Source organism: Alexandromys fortis, unplaced genomic scaffold (genome assembly GCF_014885135.2).
Source record: "Alexandromys fortis isolate MF-2015 unplaced genomic scaffold, M_Fortis_MF-2015_v1.1 scaffold_288, whole genome shotgun sequence".
Taxonomy (NCBI): Eukaryota; Metazoa; Chordata; class Mammalia; order Rodentia; family Cricetidae; genus Alexandromys; species Alexandromys fortis.
This window is the reverse complement of record NW_026068171.1, coordinates 532,471-551,377: the sequence shown is the minus strand read 5'-3', so window position 1 is coordinate 551,377 and position 18,907 is coordinate 532,471. Positions and strand designations below refer to the sequence as shown.

Genomic DNA, 18,907 nt, shown 5'->3' with positions numbered 1-18,907 from the left:
AAATGCAAACGTGAGATACAGGGAGGACATTATTCCACCATGAAGCTATACCTTCAAAACAGGTGGGAAATTGGCCCAGGGGAGACAACCATCCTAATTTGTCTGATGTCTTGCAATGGTATCATACCTGGAAGTAGACTCCATGGTGCACAGAGGAGAAAGGGAACACAGGAAGTTGCCATTATGAGTTGCACATCCCTAGCCATGAACAGGAATCAAAGTGGAGAGGACAGTTGCCAGTCAAACCCTTTGCTTTTCCTGTCCAGAGACCCCAGCTAACATCGCGTTTTGGCTGGTGGCATACTCAACCTTGTGTGAAAGAAGAGGCTCCCTGGAACCATGATCTGAAGATAAAAAAAAATCAAAATAAAACCTTTATTTCATCTCAGCTTTAACTCGCTTACCAGCTCCTTTGAAGCAGCCCCAATTCCTTTCTTTGGGCTTGCCCAGCAACAATTACGATTTCACTGTGTGGAAACAATAGTTCCCTGTACCTAAGGCATCCATACCTGTGGTGGGATTTTGCTTGTGCTCTAATAAATAAAGCTTGTCTAAAATCAGAGGGTAGAGCTAGGAACTTGTTAGCCATAGAGGTCTGGACGTCTGTACAGACAGACAGGAAGTGATATTGCTGGGCACAGAGAAGAATATAAGGTGGATGGAGACAAGGCTTCACCCCCTCCCCCTTTCTGTCAAATGAGTTAGGAAGGTAAGGGTTGACTTTGGTTTGCTCCTCTGTTTTTCTGATCGTTCAGCATATACCTCTACATCTGACTTTGGATTTTTATTATTAAAACCAATTAGAAATTATACAACAGATACCCACTCAAGATATTTGTTATTATTTCATTTCTCCAAAGGACACAAAGTCCCTCTAGGACTCGAAACTTTATTCTGTGCATTCCAGCCCATTTCTGAAGCACTGTACAAAAATAAAGGAAGGATTTCTGATGAAAGTCCCCAGTCATTTTGGTTCCTGCTAAGATGCCGGCACCATAACAAACCTCAGGGCAAATTCAAAAGAAACTCATGACTTGCCTTCATCTTTACACCCAGAGCACACACAGTACAGAGGGGCATCCAGGGACAACGTGAGTATAGGTATCAAGTAAAAGAAAGTGTTTTATTACCTGCCCTTGTGTAGGCATGCACGTGTGTGTGTGTGTGTGTGTGTGTGTGTGTGTATGTGTGTGTGTGTGTGTAGATGGAGCTCACCGCATTCTTGGGGAATTATCACTTCACCTAGCATATGTCCTTCACTACCCAACAAGAAGCTTTCTTGTCTTGAGGGCTGAATTTGTAGAGCACAACGTCCTCATTGTTGAAACTTTGTGGATTACCCCCCGCCCCCAAAAGGCTAGCTCTCACTTCTTCCTCCAGAGTAATCTGCCCTTGCTTTCAAAGTATCCATCTGTATGATCTCCCAGATATGGGGTACAATATGATTTATAGCAACCCAGAGACAGACAATGGGGTTCAAGCTGAAGATCAAAGAAACAAAGCAGACAAACCACCAGAGAGACCTTCTACCTCTACCAGATTTTCAGAGGTAAAGGGTGAGATTTTGTCTCCATGAAAGCTCAGACTCCACACTCCAGTGAGTTCCTGTCTCTTCCTCTTTATAGTCCTCTCTCGAACTGGCCATATCACTTCTGTCTCCACCTCCCTAGTTCTGACATTAAAGGCATGGGACTCCCAAACACTGGGATTCAAGTTGTAAGTCAATCTATATATTCAATGCAATCCCCATCAAAATCCCAACACAGTTCTTCATAGACCTTGAAAGAACGATACTCAGCTTCATATGGAAAAACAAGAAATCCAGGATAGCCAAAACAATCCTGTAAAATAAAGGAACTGCCAGAGACATTACCATCCCTGACATCAAGCTCTATTACAGAGCTACAATGAAAACAGCTTGGTATTAGCATAAAAACAGTGATGTGGACAAATGGAATCAAATTGAAGACTCAGATATTAATGCATACATTTATAAACACTTGATTTTTGACAAAAAAAGATACAATGGAAAAAAGAAAGCATCTTCAACAAATGGTGCTGTCATAACTGGATGTCAATCTGTACAAGAATGAAAATGGATACATGTCTGTCACCATGCACAAAACTCAAGTTCAAATGGATTAAAGATCACAATATAAATCTGACCACACTAAACTTTGGGAAGTACCTTCGATGATTGGGCATGGGACACCATTTCCTAAATATAACCCCAGTAGCAAGACAATAAGAGCATCAATAAATAAATGGGACCTCCTGAAACTGAGAAGCTCCTGTAAAGCAAAGCACACAGTCAATAAGACAAAAAGGCAGCCTACTGAATGGGAAAAAAATCTTCACCAATCCCACATCAGACAAAGGATTGATCTCCAAAATATATAAAGAACTCAAGAAATTAGACATTAAAATTCTAAGTAACCCAATTAAAAAGTAGTGTACTAAACTAAACTGAGTTCTCAAAAGAAGAATTTCAAATGGAAAAAAAAATACTTAAGGACTTCTTCCGTAACTATTAGGGAAATGCAAATCAAAACAACTTTGAAATACCACCTTACACTTGTCACAATGGCTAAGATCAAAAACACTAATGATAGCTTATGCTGGAGAGATTGTGGAGCAAGGGGAACACTCATTCATTGCTGGTGGAAATACGAACTTGTGCAACCACTTTGGAAATCAGTGTGGTGGTTTCACAGAAAACTGGAAATCAACTTACCTCAGGATCCAGCAATTCCACCTCTTGGGAATATACCCAAAAGATGCTCAATCACACTAAAAGAGCATTTCTTCAAGTAGGTTCATAGCAGCATTATTTGTAATAGCCAAAACCTGGAAACAACCTAGATGGCCCTCAACTGAAGAATGGATAAAGAAAGTGTGGCACATCTATACATTAGAGTACTACTCAGCAGTAAAAAATAATGACATCTTGAATTTTGCATGCAAATGGATGGAATTAGAAAACATTATCCTGAGTGAGGTAACCCAGTCCCCAAGAAACGAATATGGTATGTACTCACTCATAAGTGGATACTAGTCATAAACAAAGGACAACAAGCCTATAGTTCAGGATCCTAGAGAAACTAAGTAATAAGGTGAACCCCCAAAAAAGCATGTATAGACACACCTGGAAATTGGAATGAGACAAAAAAATGGGAGCAGGGGGCATGGGGTAAAAAAAAGGGGGGATAAGGGGTTTGAGGAGAACTTGAGGAAATGGGATAGTCGAGATGGAGGAAGGACAGATATAAGAGCAAGGGAAGAGATACCTTAGTTGAGGGAGCCATTATGGAGTTAGCAAGAAACCTGGCTCCAGAAAAATGCCCTAAACCCCACAGAGATGTCCCCAGCTAAGACCCTTAGCAATAGAGGAGAGGGTGTCTGACCTGACCTTACCCTGTAATCAGACTGATGATTATCTTAAATGTCACCATAGAACCTTCTTCCAACAACAGATGGGGAACAGAGGCAATGACCCACACTGGAGTAATGGACTGAGCTCCCAATATACAGTTGAAAAGTGGAAGGAGTGAGAGTATGAGCAAGGAATTCAAGACCATGAGGGGGTCATCCACTGACACAGTTTGCTTTAGAATAGTAGCTCACTAACTCAAAACTGGACTGGGAGTGAATGAGCATGGGAACAACAAAGCCCCTCTGAAGAGGGTTGACAGTTGGGGCAGACTGAGGGGCCACTGATAGTGACACTGGGATGTGTCTCTACTGCATATACCAGCTTCATGGGATCCTATTCCTTATGGATGTAAGCCTTGCTCAACCAAGATGTAGTAGGGAGGGCCTTGGAATTTCCACAGGGTGGGGTGCATGGCACTCCCTTAGGGTTGGAGGGATGGGATGGAAGGGTCTGAGGAGGGAGAGGGAGGGCACTGGGAGGAGGGGAAGGAGTGGGAATTTGGATTGGAAAGTTTTTAAGTAATAAAAAAATAAAGGCATGAGTCACAAGCACCATGATCTCTTTTTGGATTGATTTTGTGCAAGCCCAGGATGGCATTGAACTAACAGAGATCTGTCTGACTCTGTTTCCTGAGTCCTGGGTTTAAAGGCATGAGCTGCCACTGCCTGGCCTCTATGACTAACTAGTGGCTTAGCTCTGAACTCTGATCATTATTTCTTCATTGAAATACAAATAAAATATCACTACATTTCCCCCTTTCGTCTAAATAAAAAAGAGAAGGCTATAACTAATATAAGAAAAGCTAAATATAATAAGTATAATAACTATATACAATATATGGAGGCCATAAGTACATCATCAATGTCTAGTCCATTTGCATTTCAGAGAAAATACTCCGTTATCTATCCTATCTTGGTGAGTCCAAATCTTGTACCTAAAATACTTTATATCATAACTTGCATTACCATCCAAAACTATCTTTTGATATCTCTCAACCTTATACACGTTAGAACTTTGCAGGGAGTTTCTTTTCTGTGTCTAATAAACAAACAAACAACAAAAAAAAACTAAAACTAGTCTTCCAATTTCTCAGAGACCCAAGAAGTAAATAATATTAACTAAGTAAGCAGGAAGTATGAGCAAGCAACTTCCAAAAAATATGAGAAATGACAAAAACAGCTTGTACAGTTTGGACAACATACTATCAGTAGTTGAGGGAAGGGCATTTTTTTACCCAGTGGCTTACTTTGGCCCCAAAGAAAGTAAACTTCATGTGGAGATTCTTCAATGCCTATTATCTTCTCTGAAGTAGATTGGGACTGCCAGGAGCAGACATGTCTCATTGTCATAAAAAAGAGCTTCTGTTATTAAAATATCTTAAATGCCATATTCTGTAGATCTCTAAATTGTTTGAAAATGACTTGACTATTTAAAATATATGTTTCGTTTTGAAAATGTACCTAAAATGTCTACAAGTTCTATTGTAATAGGTGACTAATTATTAACCTACATTTCTTTATTATCCTAAAGAGTAAGTAAATATAACTTTCAATTACAAGAAATTTGTATTATATTGTTAAATAAACTGTATAGATACAATACCTTGAACAAGCTTAGAAACATATGTACAGCATGTTTTATCAAAATTAGTATCAAATTTATATCCATGTACAAAATTTGTATACAATATGCAAAAGTTCAATCCAATGTAAAACTAGTAGTTCCTTTTTAAAAGTAGTTTCAATAATCTACCATTTTATCTTATCAAATCTGTATTCTCCCTTTTTCTTTTCAGAGTAGAATTAATAATCTACCCTTTTATGCTATCATATCTGTATCCTCCTTTTTCTCTTTTCCAAACAAGAACTCTGTATTTTATCTCCTTTCTTCAAATTTCTTCCTGACTGTAACCAATAACAAGTTGTAACTGAGGCCCCTAAACAATGACAAATATTCATAACCCATTAATTGAATGACCAAAAACAACCCACTCTACTACTTGGGAGTGGGCGTTGTCTTCTTAAATTTACTTCCTGCTATCTTGGGGTAACAGCATCTTGAGGGAAGCCTGAAAAGAAAGACTTGGGTTAATAGTCTAGTCCTGAGAAAGGTAGCTGTATTATTTGTTGTCCAGATTCTGCATAATGGGAAAGTGCAGGGCTTGTCTCAAGTCCTAGCTAGAGTAGTCTGTGAGGCTAGAATATCTCGGTTAGTCACTTCAAAATTGTTCTGAGCAGTTTATAATCCAAAGATGACCTTTAAGTGGTGTTTTTCAGCTTTATGGTCGTGTTATGGTCCTGAAGGAATAATCATTGTGGGGCCCTATCCTTTTTTTGGAGACTTCAAAGGCATGCTCATGGTTCACTGCAGAAAACTAATACAGACTCAAACATGAAATCATGCACAGATAGATAAATGAAGCCCTTTTCTAGAGTTAGTTAGTACTCTATATGACCATTAATATCATGACAAAACCTTTAAAATACTACATATTTATCTTATAAATTATAAATATTGGGTTAATATTTTGGCCATTAGAAAAGCTATCAAATCTTCAAAATAAAACTATAAGATTATGACATTATTGGCAATATAATAGTCCTTAAATTTTTATTTTTCTTCTGTTCCATATCCGGTGGCTCTTCTGACATGAGACAGAGATTTTGGATTTTCCTTTCACAAACATGCTGGCTTTAGAGAAGGAGAGAGCCACAATCTAAATTCAAAGGCAGTTTTAATCTTTAAGTGGACTGGGACTACAAAAAAAACCATTTGCATTATATGTCTGTGGAGGATGACAGAAAGAAATGTTTGCAAAGATTTATGAAATTTTATGCTGTTGGAAATACGATATACCAATAGACCAATTTACCCTTTCTCTTGGGACATTTTTCTGGATGATTTGTCCTTTTTCTTCCTATGTCTCATTTATCCAGTGGTTTTCAGATTCCTTAGCTGGATGCCTTTATTCTCCTGAAAAGACAGACACAAAACCGTTCCCAAACCCTAATTTTGTTTCTGTGGGGGGGGATTATCTTTTGGAAAGTTACAACTGATCAAATGAAAAGCATTTGTTAGTTTTATATGTTAGTTTAGATTAAATGCCCATGCTGCTTAATGAACAATCATTTCTTCTACTTATTGATAGCTTTTCTTCTCCTGTGGAAACAAAAGCAAAACCCCTTCACTACCATAACACATATACTGGTTTCCATTCTGAGGTCATAACATCTTTAAAATATATTGAATGATTTAGTTCCCTAGTTTTTCTACAATTCAATGTCTCCACATTTGTTGTTCCTTTCTCATTAGTATTTAGAAAATTTAAAGTTAATAAAGCATCATGCAATCTATTTCTGGGTGTCTTTATCATTCCTTTCTGTTTATTTAGCATATCCTTTAGAGTTTTATTCTTTTTTTTTAATAACTGAGTACCCTGTAGAATTGTGTGGCATACCTGTAATATGCTTTTTTTTCATAATAAGAGAAAACTGTCATTTTCTTAGAGACATATGCTGGAGTATTGTCTCTTTATTTGTATGGGTATACACATGATGGCCATAACTTTTAGCAAATTTGTGATAACCAAATCAGCATTTTCTGAGCTAAAAGCCATTGCCTATTTAAAATTCAAGTAACTATCAATGGTGTGGTGTACATATTCTCCTTTTTGGAGACTTCAGAGGTCACTGTTAGGTATGAACATGGTTCACTGTAGAGAACAAAGAGAAACTCAAACCTGAAATCTTGTATAGATTAGAATTAGTACTCTATAAGACCATTAATATCATGACAAAACTTTAAAATACACATATATTTATCTTATAAATTTTGACATGATATTTTGTTGTAAGAGAAGCTTTTAAAGAATCAATATATATAAAATCAAGGGATTATGGAATTAGTGGTAATAAAATAGTTTTAATTTTTTTTATCTTCTGTCCCATATCAGGTGGCTCTTCTGGCATGAGACAGAGATTTTGGATTGTACTGTAACAAGCATGCTCGGCTTTAGAAGGGGAGAGATTCACAACCCAACTCCAAAGACATCTTTAATCTTTAACTGGACTGGGAGTCCCAAAAGACCATTTGCATTGGTTGAATTTAAACAGTTATAACCATGATGACTGTAACTTTGAGCAAATTTGTGCTTACTGAATTAGTGTTTTCTGTACTCAAAGCAGTTGCCCATTAAATCCTAATTAGGTATCAATGGTGTGGTTTTAATATTTTAGTTTTACAAATTCTACCAAATGGAGCACATCCATCTGCCAGATTTCATTCCTTTGAGTACCTTTTTGTAGCAGAGTTTGGTTGTATAAAGAAGAAATAGGACATTTCCTTGTAATTTATTTGGCTTGTTACCAAGTGATGGAAAATACTTTTTGTTTAAAAAATTGCTATTGATATGATGTGGTTTTACTAAATTCTCAGACTCCCAACAGATTTCCTGGTTCATTTATTCAGGCCTTGAATGTTCCCTGTTTGACAGGGAAAAGTGGTAATTTTACAAAAATCCAGTGAGGTTTATCTTCCCTGGACACCTGTGACATGACATTAATGTTGGTGTGTGTGTGTGTGTGTGTGTGTGTGTGTGTGTGTGTGTGTGCCCACTTCAAGTGGGCATGGAAAACAGACCAAAGATCAAACATAGAAGTTAAAGTTCTTAAGAGACTCAGCCCTCAACTGAAGCAAAGGTAAGAACTGGGATCATAGAGGTATAACAACATCTGGTTGTCTACTTTTGGCAGGGTACCTGGGACCTTTGGCTGGAAAGTTTGCAGACAGTTCCAGAACCAGTCCATAGTTGTGAGTGGTCTCAGGCCAGTGAGAAGTCGGAGCAGACCAGTCACAGGTGAGTTTAATTACAGTCATCAAAAGTGCTTCATCAGCTGCCACTTGGTAGAGATGGAGAATGTGAAAGTTCTGGCAGGGTTGTCTAGAGGAAAAGGGATTGAGTCCTTTTTCTTCTGGGCAGTCCAGACTTTCTCAACAATGAAGGTGGCCTCTAGAGTCTCAATCACCGATGCTCTATGGGTCACACTTGATCCTTAACGTCAAGATGCCAACAGAGGGTCCTGAACACATGTGCCAGCTAGAGTGCACCTGGCAAGATGAGTGGCCTAGGAGCAATTTCTAGCCTAGATTTTGTTTCTGTGGTTTCTCCTGAATTCTCCATTTAATGACAGGATTCCCCATTTAGTTTTTCTGCAGAACTCTTATGCCTTTGTGGAGCTCCAAGAGGCTAATGTTGAGTCCTGCCACCTTGGAGTTTAATGGAAAGATTTTTTTTTTTTTTTACTCAGTGAAGAGTGGGGAGTAGGCCTGGCTACCTTGGCATTCTAGTCCTGTCAACACCTCAGTGTGCTGATTCTCAACAGGTCTGAAGGTGAGAGTAAGGATGCTGGGAGCCTCTGGTCCCAAGACTGAGATGAAGGGCTCTCAGGCTAGCTTGCCAGGCCTAGAGTAATCTGGAGTTCACATGACCCATGTTGGTCCCAGCCAGTACCATCCCCTGAGTATGGCTAGACGCCAGAGCAATATATTCACCTACACAGGAAGTAGAGGCATTGAGATCCTGTGGCAGCCATGTGTGTCAGGGTGGGGAGGGGTTCTCTGCTCAGGAGTCAGCACTTGGGGTGAAGATATGTGGGAAATTTGCAATGCCCTCCTAACATCATAAAAGAGAGTCTACCCAAGTGCTGTAAGAACAACAGGGTCCCTGATCCTTTGGGATCCCCCCTTTTTTGGCTCCCACCTTAACAACCCCTCATTTCTTAGAGTCAGAGAGTCTGGCCTCTAATACAAGCCCTTAAATAATACACGTACGAGTAATATTTTATGGACTAAGAAAGTTGTGTTTATATATTAAGGTCAACAATGAAAGAGGCCATAAATTTGAGTGCTGGGAAGCAGAGAATAATGTGACCTGTTAGAGAGGGCATTGGAAGGAGGAAACAATTTAATTATATTTTAATTTCAAAAATAAAGGAAAGTAATGTTTTTGAAGGTTACCCTAATCAGTCTCTGGAGTCACTGAGACTGACTCTGGATGTGGTAAACTGAGGAGTCTCTGGGAGGTCGATAGCCACATAGGTCTGAGCCAAAGCAAATACTTACTTAGCAAAATGAATGTCAGATTTTTACTCACTTACTATGTGACTTAGAAACCAAAACAGTGAGTCTTAACTCATGAGAGTTGACAGCTGGTAACTCCTTGGGAATATTGCTCACTTTTTACATTGATTAAAACAAAACCAAACAAAAAACAAACAAACCAAAGAAACATGAAGATAGGGGCCATGTTATGTATATGTATATATATATATATATATATAATTACATACTATACTGCAATATACTATTGTAGACCAGGCTAGCCTCAGACACATAGATCCAGCTGCTGCCAAAATCCTAGAATTAAAGAATGCCACACCCGTCAATAAATAAGGAATCTTTAAAAAAAAAAAGTCTTAGTGATTAAATAAAAAAGAATAAAAGAAGAGCTTAGTGTCTGAGAAATAGACCATATATTAGCTTTCTTCCTGACCAATTGTCTCTTTCTACTCCATTTCTCCCTTCCTTCCCTCCTTCCTTCCTTCTCCATTTCCTACTTTTCCCTTCTCTCCTTTCCTCTTCTGTGCTTCCCTTCCTCTCTCCCTCTTTGAAGCCTGACATGCTCACTGTGATGACTCTACATCGTTTTCTATTTCTCCTTGCTTTCTGTCTTCTCTGTGTTTTGAGCATCTTTGTTCCATTTATACATTTAATGTCCTTCCAGAGTGCTGCACCTATCAACAGCTAAGGTTCATCATTAAAGCCAAGCCTTCAGCATGACCCAAATCTAAGGGGGATAAGCTGCAATGATAGCATGAGGGTGGGGCATCTCTGCTGGCGTAGCCAAGTGGATTATAGCAGCAGTGAGCAGAGGCAGTGTCCTTCTTTAGGGTGAATCTGAGTAGAGACAACCACAGTCAAGCAAGGAAGGAAAACATCAGAGGAAAGGTACCATGTGGCCAGCTTTGATTAGTGGTGCCTCCCTGTGTGAAGCCTCTAGCTGCAAAACAGACTCATGGGCAGGTTACATCTCTGGAAATATTCTCTCTGCTTAGGCCACCTTGCACAAGATTCTCCAAGAATATGTAGGGTAAAAGCCCAAAGTCAAGAGTGGCTGTCCCTTATTGAAATGCAAGGCTTAGGTTCTCCTTAAAATGATTATGAACTGCCTCTCTCTCTCTCTCTCTCTCTCTCTCTCTCTCCTGCATTAAAAGCAAGGACATAAAGGGTGCAGAAGTCATGGCAGAGTACACTGCCTGTGTAGTCATTATGACAGACCGAAGTTCAAAGCATGAATGGCTGTGGCTCCAAGGTGTAAGCCCTTTAGGGACAGTACACTCAGCAGAAGTTTAGGTGGGAACATCTGGCAGGGAGTGCAGAGAACACAGAGAAGTGGCATCCATTCCTGTCAAGTGGTGAGTATCTCTGCTTGTGACATGCTGGCCTGGGCCTTGGCTGGAAAGTATATGGAAGGTAGTAGATTGCCTGGAGCCAATAAGAAGTCAGAGCATCAAGTCACATGAAATCTTAATGCCATCCTCATCCTAAGAAGTGCTTTCTCAGCTTGAGGTCAGCACAAATGCAGAGTTTGAAATCACTGACAGGGCTTCTTGGTGAGAAAGGAAAGAAATCCTTTTCTTCTAGGCAATACAGAAAGTCTCAATAAGGAGGAGGACAGCCTATGCAGGCTCAGTCCTTCAGGACAGGAAGGCTTCCTGTTGCATAGTTAAAACCATTTCTCAAGGGAAAATGTTAATTCTACAATAATCCAGCAAGATCTAGCCTCTATGAATACGTGGGGCATGGAATCTACATTATGTTGTGTGTGTGTGTGTGTGTGTGTTTGCCTACTGGTAGTCGTAGCCAGCCAGAAAAACAAATTCCTTTCCCAACACTTATACTCATTTAGTCCTGAGCCATGTGTCCAGATCCCCGAGGGAAACATCTGTAGGAAAGTTGTGTTTCTGAGTTTGTCCCAGTTCTGCCACAAGTGACTACCTGAGGCAGGGGTGCTGGTAGTCTGGTGTGGTGTTGACATCTTGGTAGAGCTAGTAGAACTAGGAACTCTGGAATGAGTCTGGATCCCTCTCAGTCTATGTAAATCCCATTAGAGAGCTATCCTTTGCTTGCCTGAAGAGATGCAGAAATGGGTAGCTGGCTGGATGTACCTGATAAAGAAAGGTACACATACAAGAATGATTCCACACCTATTGCAGACAGGAAACATTGAGAAAATAATAGTTGAAAATGAATGTGTGGGTTAGTAACAGTGATTGATTACAAATAGTGATATCTTAATGACAGCTAGACAATATAAAAGAAATGATTTAGAGTCCCAGCCCAAGGCCTAGTAGGCAGGGAGCACTTGGGATATAGGAAAAGTTCTTATGATATTTTCTTGTTCAGAAATCAGGATCCAGTGGAGCCCTAACTTTCAGCAAAGGAATAGCAGGAGTCAACCCAAACTTATGTATGATGTGGAAGATGGCCCAGAGCATCCATTTGAATGCACAGCCAGGGTGATCAGTCAACAGGCTGAGGTCTCTACACAAGACGACCAAAGTGTTTGGGTGGCAACTGCCTAGCTATGTTGGTCCTGGCTGTGGTGTAAGGAGCTAAGGAACTCACAAAGAAACTTCTCGTGTAACTCAGTCTCATTTATCTAGATATGAATCCATCCCTAGTCTTAGGCTCTGTGTGGGTAGGTGTTGTCTGTCTTGTGCCAAAGGCTCATATTCTTCTCTGTCCCATGCACTTTCCCTGTCAGGAGAATCCTGTGTGGGTGTTAGAAGGAGTGGGTCAGCTAACCTTTAACGTGAAGCCTAGGTGAGTCATGGTTTTCCAGAACCTGCACAACGATGAGAGGCCTGGACACATATTGGTTACCCTTAACCCCCAGAGTCAGGATAGTAGCTAAGGGTCCTGCACACATGTGCCAGTTAGAGTTTCCTCCTTCTCTCTAGAGATACGGGCCATGTTCCACACTGAGCTCAGTGTCTGACCAAAGTTCTGTTTCTGTGGCTTCTCCCAATTCCTGAATCTAGTGGTGGGTTTTCCAATTTTGTTTTTCTATATGGTGTTTATGCCTTCAGGGTGTGACACACCCTGTGATGAAGTGACTAAATATTGTAGAGTGAGGACCCTGTTCTGTGACACCTCGTCTCCCCTCCCCCTTTCTCCCCCTTTCTCTAAGAGCATGGGATCCTTACCAAAAGTCTCCAAGACCCACCTGGGAAGAAATGTTCAAAATTGAATTCAACTACATTGAACTGGAGTGGAAAGGAGTTAGCCTTTTTTTTTTTTTGTCTTAGAAAAGGGTGGAGAAAGAAAAGGTGGAGGAAGTACACCTAAGCAGTCTTTCTGCAACACTGCTATAATGTGGAATTGCTTTTGTGTTCCAGGAAACACCTCAGAGTGTGGTTTCACCTCAGATCTTGGGATGAAGGAATGAGGGGGCATGGGAACTCTGTTTTCCATACTGAGGTGAATGAGGCTCTAACCAACATTCCAGCACTAGGAAAATCCAGGGTCCAGGTCATCTGTGTGGCTGTCTCAAGCTATTCCCTGAGGTTTGCTATGCTGTAGAGCAAAAGTCAGAGCTATGCAGGAAGTGCAGGCTTAGATTTTCTGTGGCAGCCATGTTTTTCAGGGTCCAGAGGATCAAATGCCCAGAAGTCAGCGGTTTTAGGGCAGATGATGTGTGAGACCAGCCTGTGACTCTTTCACATCCTCGTATGACCGTCAGTGAGTGAGGACAGCCCAAATGCTGTAGGCACAATATGGTACCTGGCTTCATTTTTTTTTTTTTAATTCTCATGTGCATCTACCACTTATTTCCTGGAATAAGATATGGCTTTTGGGTGTCTGGTATCTGCTTACGGGCTTGGGAAATGTCCAGATTTCCACATGTCTTCATATTTGTCAGTCCTTTCCTTTCTTCATGTCCTTCTTTCTCCATAAGTCCTGCCTTATGCATCCCTTCCTTCTTTCACATTCTGCTTTTACACTAGCTCTTTCCATCCTATGCTTCCATCCCCATTCTGTTCTCTATGATTCATTTTCTTTGCTTCCACACAATGTATGCTGTGAAATACACGTTACTGTGGCCGTGTGTGTGTGTTTGTGTGTATGTATGTATGTGCGTGTATAAATCTGCATTCCTTCTCAAAGGTTCACTCGTGGCCAGAGTTGTCCAAGATTTGGTCTATGTCATCTTGAAGTCTAGCATCAAATCCTTGACATGCTTCTTTCTCTTTTTTTTTCCTCAGAGGAGAGTGGAGGGTGACAATGAGAAGAAGGGTCCCTGGCGTTGTTGGGACAATACTGCCATCAAGTGGAATTGCTTTCCTATTTTTGCCAGCACCTTGGGGATCTGTTTCTTAGCATATCTGCTGGTAAGGGAGCTAGGACGGAACATGTGAGGATGCTGGCTTAAATTCTGAGTGAAGGGGACTCTAGCCATTCGTGAGGTAATCCATTGTCCAGGTAACTGCTACCGCTGCTCCCTTGTAAGCCTCTGAGGATCACCCTGCCTCACAGCAATATCCAGAGCATGCAGCGGAAGGATGTGTCCTGTTTTTGTATCTATTCTGTTAGCTTCTGTCATTTATAGGCAAATTGAGTCCATTGATACTAAGGGATATTAATGACCAGGGACTGTTAATTCCTGTTATTTTGGGGTTTTATTGGGGGTGGTGGTACTGTGTTGTGTGTTTCCCATCTTTGGGATTTGCTGGTGTGAGCATACCTATTGTCTGTGTTTTCATGAGTGTAGCTTGGATGGAATTTTCCTTCTACTACTAGAAGTAGGGCTGGATTTATATACAGGTATTGTTTCAATTTGGTTTTGTCATAGAATATCTTGTTTCTCCTACTATGGTGCTTGAAAGCTTTGCTGGGTATAGTAGTTGGATTTACATCTGTGGTCTCTGTAAAATGTCTATCTAGGATCTTCTGGCTTTCCTAGTCTCCAGTAAGAAGTCCAGGGTAAGTCTGATAGGTCTGCCTTTATATGGTATGTGACCTTTTTCGTTTGCTTAATATTTCCTTTCCTTAATATTCTTTCTTTATACTATTGTTTAGTGTTTTGATTATGATGTGGCAAGGGGGCATTTTTGAAGGGTTCAGTTTATTTGGTGTTCTGTAAGCTTCTTGTATTTTCATGAGCATATTCTTAAGGTTGGGAAAATTTTCTTCTATGACTTAGTTGAATATATTTTATGTCTTTGAACTGGATTTCTTCCTCCTATCCCTATTATTCCTAGGTTTTGCCTTTTCATGGTGTCCCAGATTTCCTGAATGTCTTAAGAATTTGTTGACTTTAGAAGCCAATGAACTCCGCCAGAGCAGGCCTGAGCCAGCAACCTCCACAGGAGCAGGTACAAGTGATCAACCTCCCAGGATTCAGCCAGTGGCCTCCACAGGACTGGGTCTCAACTAGTGATCTCTGCAGGAGCAGGCCTGAGCCAGGAGAGGCCTGACCTTTCTGGGACCAGGCCAAAGCCAGCAACCTCTGCAGAACGGGGCCCAAGCCGAGCCAGTGACCTGCGTGGGATCAAACTCAAGCTGGCGACCTCCATAGGACTGGGACCAAATCAGTGACTTTCACCAGAAAAGGCCCAAGCCAGCAACATCTGTGGGAACAGGTATGAGCAAGAGACCTGCAAGGGAGCAAATCTGAGCCAGCAACCACTGTGGGACCAGCAACTTCTATGGGAGCAGACCAGAGCCAGGAACCTCCATGGGAGCAGGCCCAAGACAACAACCTCCTTGAGAGCAGGCCCAAGTGAGCAACATCTGTGAAAGCAGGCCTGAATGACCTCCTGGATTTCAGAGAGAACTCCAGGAGTGCTGAGTGACCTACAGGAATGCCAAGTGACACCTGGGAATGCCAAGAAACATCTGAGGTGACTGAAATCATGGCCCTGACTCTACTATGAGGAGCAACCATCTGAACCTTGGCTCCACAGGGACCTGGAAGAAAAATTACCAGAGACATAATGTCAACTATACCAATCAGAGGAAAAGATGGGTAGACAACAAGGTAAGAGCATACTCAATACCACAAAGACCAACATGGCACCAGCAAAAACTTTTGGCTCTACAACAGCAAGACTTGAACTGACCAATACAGATGAAGTAGAAGATATTGACCTAAAATAACTTTAGGAGAATGTTTGAGGCCCTTAAAATGAGGAAATGAAAAATTCTCTCAAAGAAATCAAGGAAAATGCAATCAAAAAATTGGAAGAAATTAAAAAAAAAGAACTTAAATAAAACCAGGAAATATAATCAAACAGGTGAAAGAAATCATTCAAAATTTGAAAACTGGAAAAGAAACAATAAGGAAAACATAGTACAAGGGAAATCTGGAAATGGAAAATATAGGAAAATGATCAGGAAGCACAAATGCAAGCATAAATAGCAAAATACAAGAGATGGAAGACAGAATCTCAAGCTTTGAAGATACAATAGAAGAAATGGGCTCATAAGTCAAAGAAAACATTAAATCTAGCAAAAGCATAGCACAAAATATACAGGAAATATGGGACAACATGAAAAGACCAAAACTAAGAATAATAGGGGTAGAAGAATTAGAAGAAGTTTAACTCAAAAGCACAGAAAATATATTCAACAAAATCATAGGAAACATTACCAATCTAAAGTATGATATGCATATGAAGATACAAGAAATGTACATAACGCCAAATAGACTGGACCAAAAGAAAAGGTTCCCTCACCACATAATAATCAAAGCATTAAACACACAGAACAAAGAAAGAATATTAAGAGCTGCAAAGGAAAAAGGCCAAGTAACATACAGAGATAGACCTATCAGCATTATACCTGATTCTCAATGGAAACAAAGAAAGCAAGAAATTCCTGGTCAAGCATTATGCAGACATTAAGAGGCCATGGATGCCATATCAGACTAATATACCCAGCAAAACTTTCAGTCACCATAGACAGACAAAGCAAATATTCTATGACAGAAGCAGATTTACTCAATACTTAGCCACAAACCCAGCCCTACACAAAGTACTAGAAGAAAAACTCCAAGCCAAGGAAATCAGCTACATCCACAAAAACACAAGCAATAGATGATCTCACAGCAGGAAATCCCAAAGAAGAAAAAAAAATATACATACACAATAACATCACCAAGCCTGGTGGTGATGGCACATGCCTTTAATCCTAGCACTTGGGAGGCAGCGACAGGAGGATCTCTGTGAGTTCGAGGCCAGCCTGTGTACAAGAGCTAGTTCCAGGACTGGCTCCAAAGCTACAAAGAAACACTGTCTTGAAAAACAAACAAACAAATAAATAAATGAATAAATAAATAACATCACAAACCATGAACACTAAAATAACAGGAACTAGCAATCACTGGCCATTAATATTCCTTAATGTAAATGGACACACTAGCCTATGAGGAAACACAGGCTAACAGATTGGATAAAAAAAAAGAACTCATCCTTCTGCGGATTACATGAAACATACCTCAACCTCAAAGATAGACATTGCCTCAGAGTAAAAGGTTGGGAATTTTTTTTTCAATTAAATATACCTAAAAAACAAGCTGGTAAGCTATACCAATATCTAACAAAATAGACTTTGAACTAAAATCAAACAAAAGACACAAAGACATTTTATATTTTCACAGGAACAATCTATCAAGAGGAAATCCAAATATTGAACATTTATACCCCAAATACAAGGGCATCCTCATTTGAAAAAAAAAACACTACTAAAGCTGAAATCATACATTAAAGCAAACATACTAACAGAGGGAGACTTCAATACCCCACTCTCACCACTGTACAGGCCAACCAGGCAGAAACCTAACAGAGAAATAAAAGGAACTAACCAATGTTATCATTCAAATGTATTTATCAGATATCTGTAGATCATTCCATCCAAACATAAAAGCATATACCTTCTTCTCAGCAACTCATGAAGCCTTCTGTAAAATTGACCACATACTCTGTTACAAAGAAAACCTCAACAGATTAAAAACAATGGAATAACCCCATGTATATTATCAGATCACTATGGCTTAAAATTAGAATTCATCAGGAACACTAATTTCAGAAGACCCACAACAACATGGAAATTAAACAATGTTCATCTGAATCACCAATGGTTCAAGAAAGAAATTAAAGACTTTCTAAAATTCAATGAAAATGACCATAAAACATACCCAAATTTATGGGACATGATGAAAGCAATGCTAAGAGGAAATTTCATAGTATTAAATGCCTACATAAAGTACCTGAAAAAAATCCCATACATTTAGCATAACACCAGAAAACTCTAGAACAAAAAGAAGTAAACTCACCCAGGAGGACTAGACGGTAGTCTAAGGTAACCTCCCCAGTAATGGATCTCTTTCATTTTAATTGATAGATAGACTGGTGCAGGACAATTGTATGTATTCTCTCAATCATATTTTAAATAAACACTGATTGGCCAGGCAGGAAGTATAGGTGGGAAAACCAGACAGGAAGTAGCGGTGACAGCAGAATTCTGGGAAAAGGAGGAAGTTTATTCCTCCCAGTCCTGCACAAACCACCAAGGAAGCAGGATGTGACCTGCCAGCTGAAAAAGTACCAAGTCATATGGCAAAAACAGATCAGAATAATGGGTTAATATAAGCTACAAGAGCTAATAAGTAGCCTGAGCTAATGGGTCAATCAGCTTTATAACTTATAGAGATCTTTGCATGATTTTCTTTGGGACTTGCCAGCTGTGGGGAACAGGGCAGGAAATAAACCCGAACAATCAGGCCCTCATGTTACAAATGGCGCCCACGTGGATAACTGCAGCCACAGAAAGCCTGAGAAAGCTTGAGAAAGACTAGAGTAAAGCATTTTGGTTTTCAGCTGTAGCAGGAAAAAAGCTGCACTGTTTTAAAATGCTGGCTTTCTGGGCCATCCTGCCAGGGAAAACACTGACTGTTTCAAGCAGGTTTTCCCAACTATGGAGCTATGGACACGCTATTGCAGCTTGCTTCAACAACCTTGAAACGCCATAGAGTTGTGGCAAACAACATGGCTACAACCAGTACCTCCACCATGAGGGTAGAATTTCATAAGCTAAGGAATGGGCTGGATCTCATCATCAAAGCCACGGCTTTAATCTTCTCCATATTCATTAGCAAATTAAAGACCCATGTGGTCAGAAAAAGAGAGATCTACAGTAAAGAGAGATTCAAAGAGGAAGAAAACCTCTAAATGGTTTACAGTGGTAAAAATATATACAGGCAGCCAGGCGGTGGTGGTGCACGCCTTTAATCCCAGCATTCGGGAGGCAGAGTCAGGAGGATCTCTGTGAGTTTGAGGCCAGCCTGGTCTACAAGAGCTAGTGCCAGGACAGGCTCCAAAGCTACAGAGAAACCCTGTCTCGAAAAACCAAAAA

General features: G+C 40.2%; 1 protein-coding gene across 1 annotated transcript in view; it reads right to left on the bottom strand.

Annotated features, from left to right (window-relative positions):
* Positions 1–18,907, bottom strand: part of Slc25a14 (solute carrier family 25 member 14) — a 124,011-nt gene that overhangs the window by 80,730 nt on the left and 24,374 nt on the right. The window contains 1 exon segment of the mRNA XM_050128369.1: positions 128–6,406. The gene's annotated coding sequence lies outside the window, so the exon portion shown is untranslated.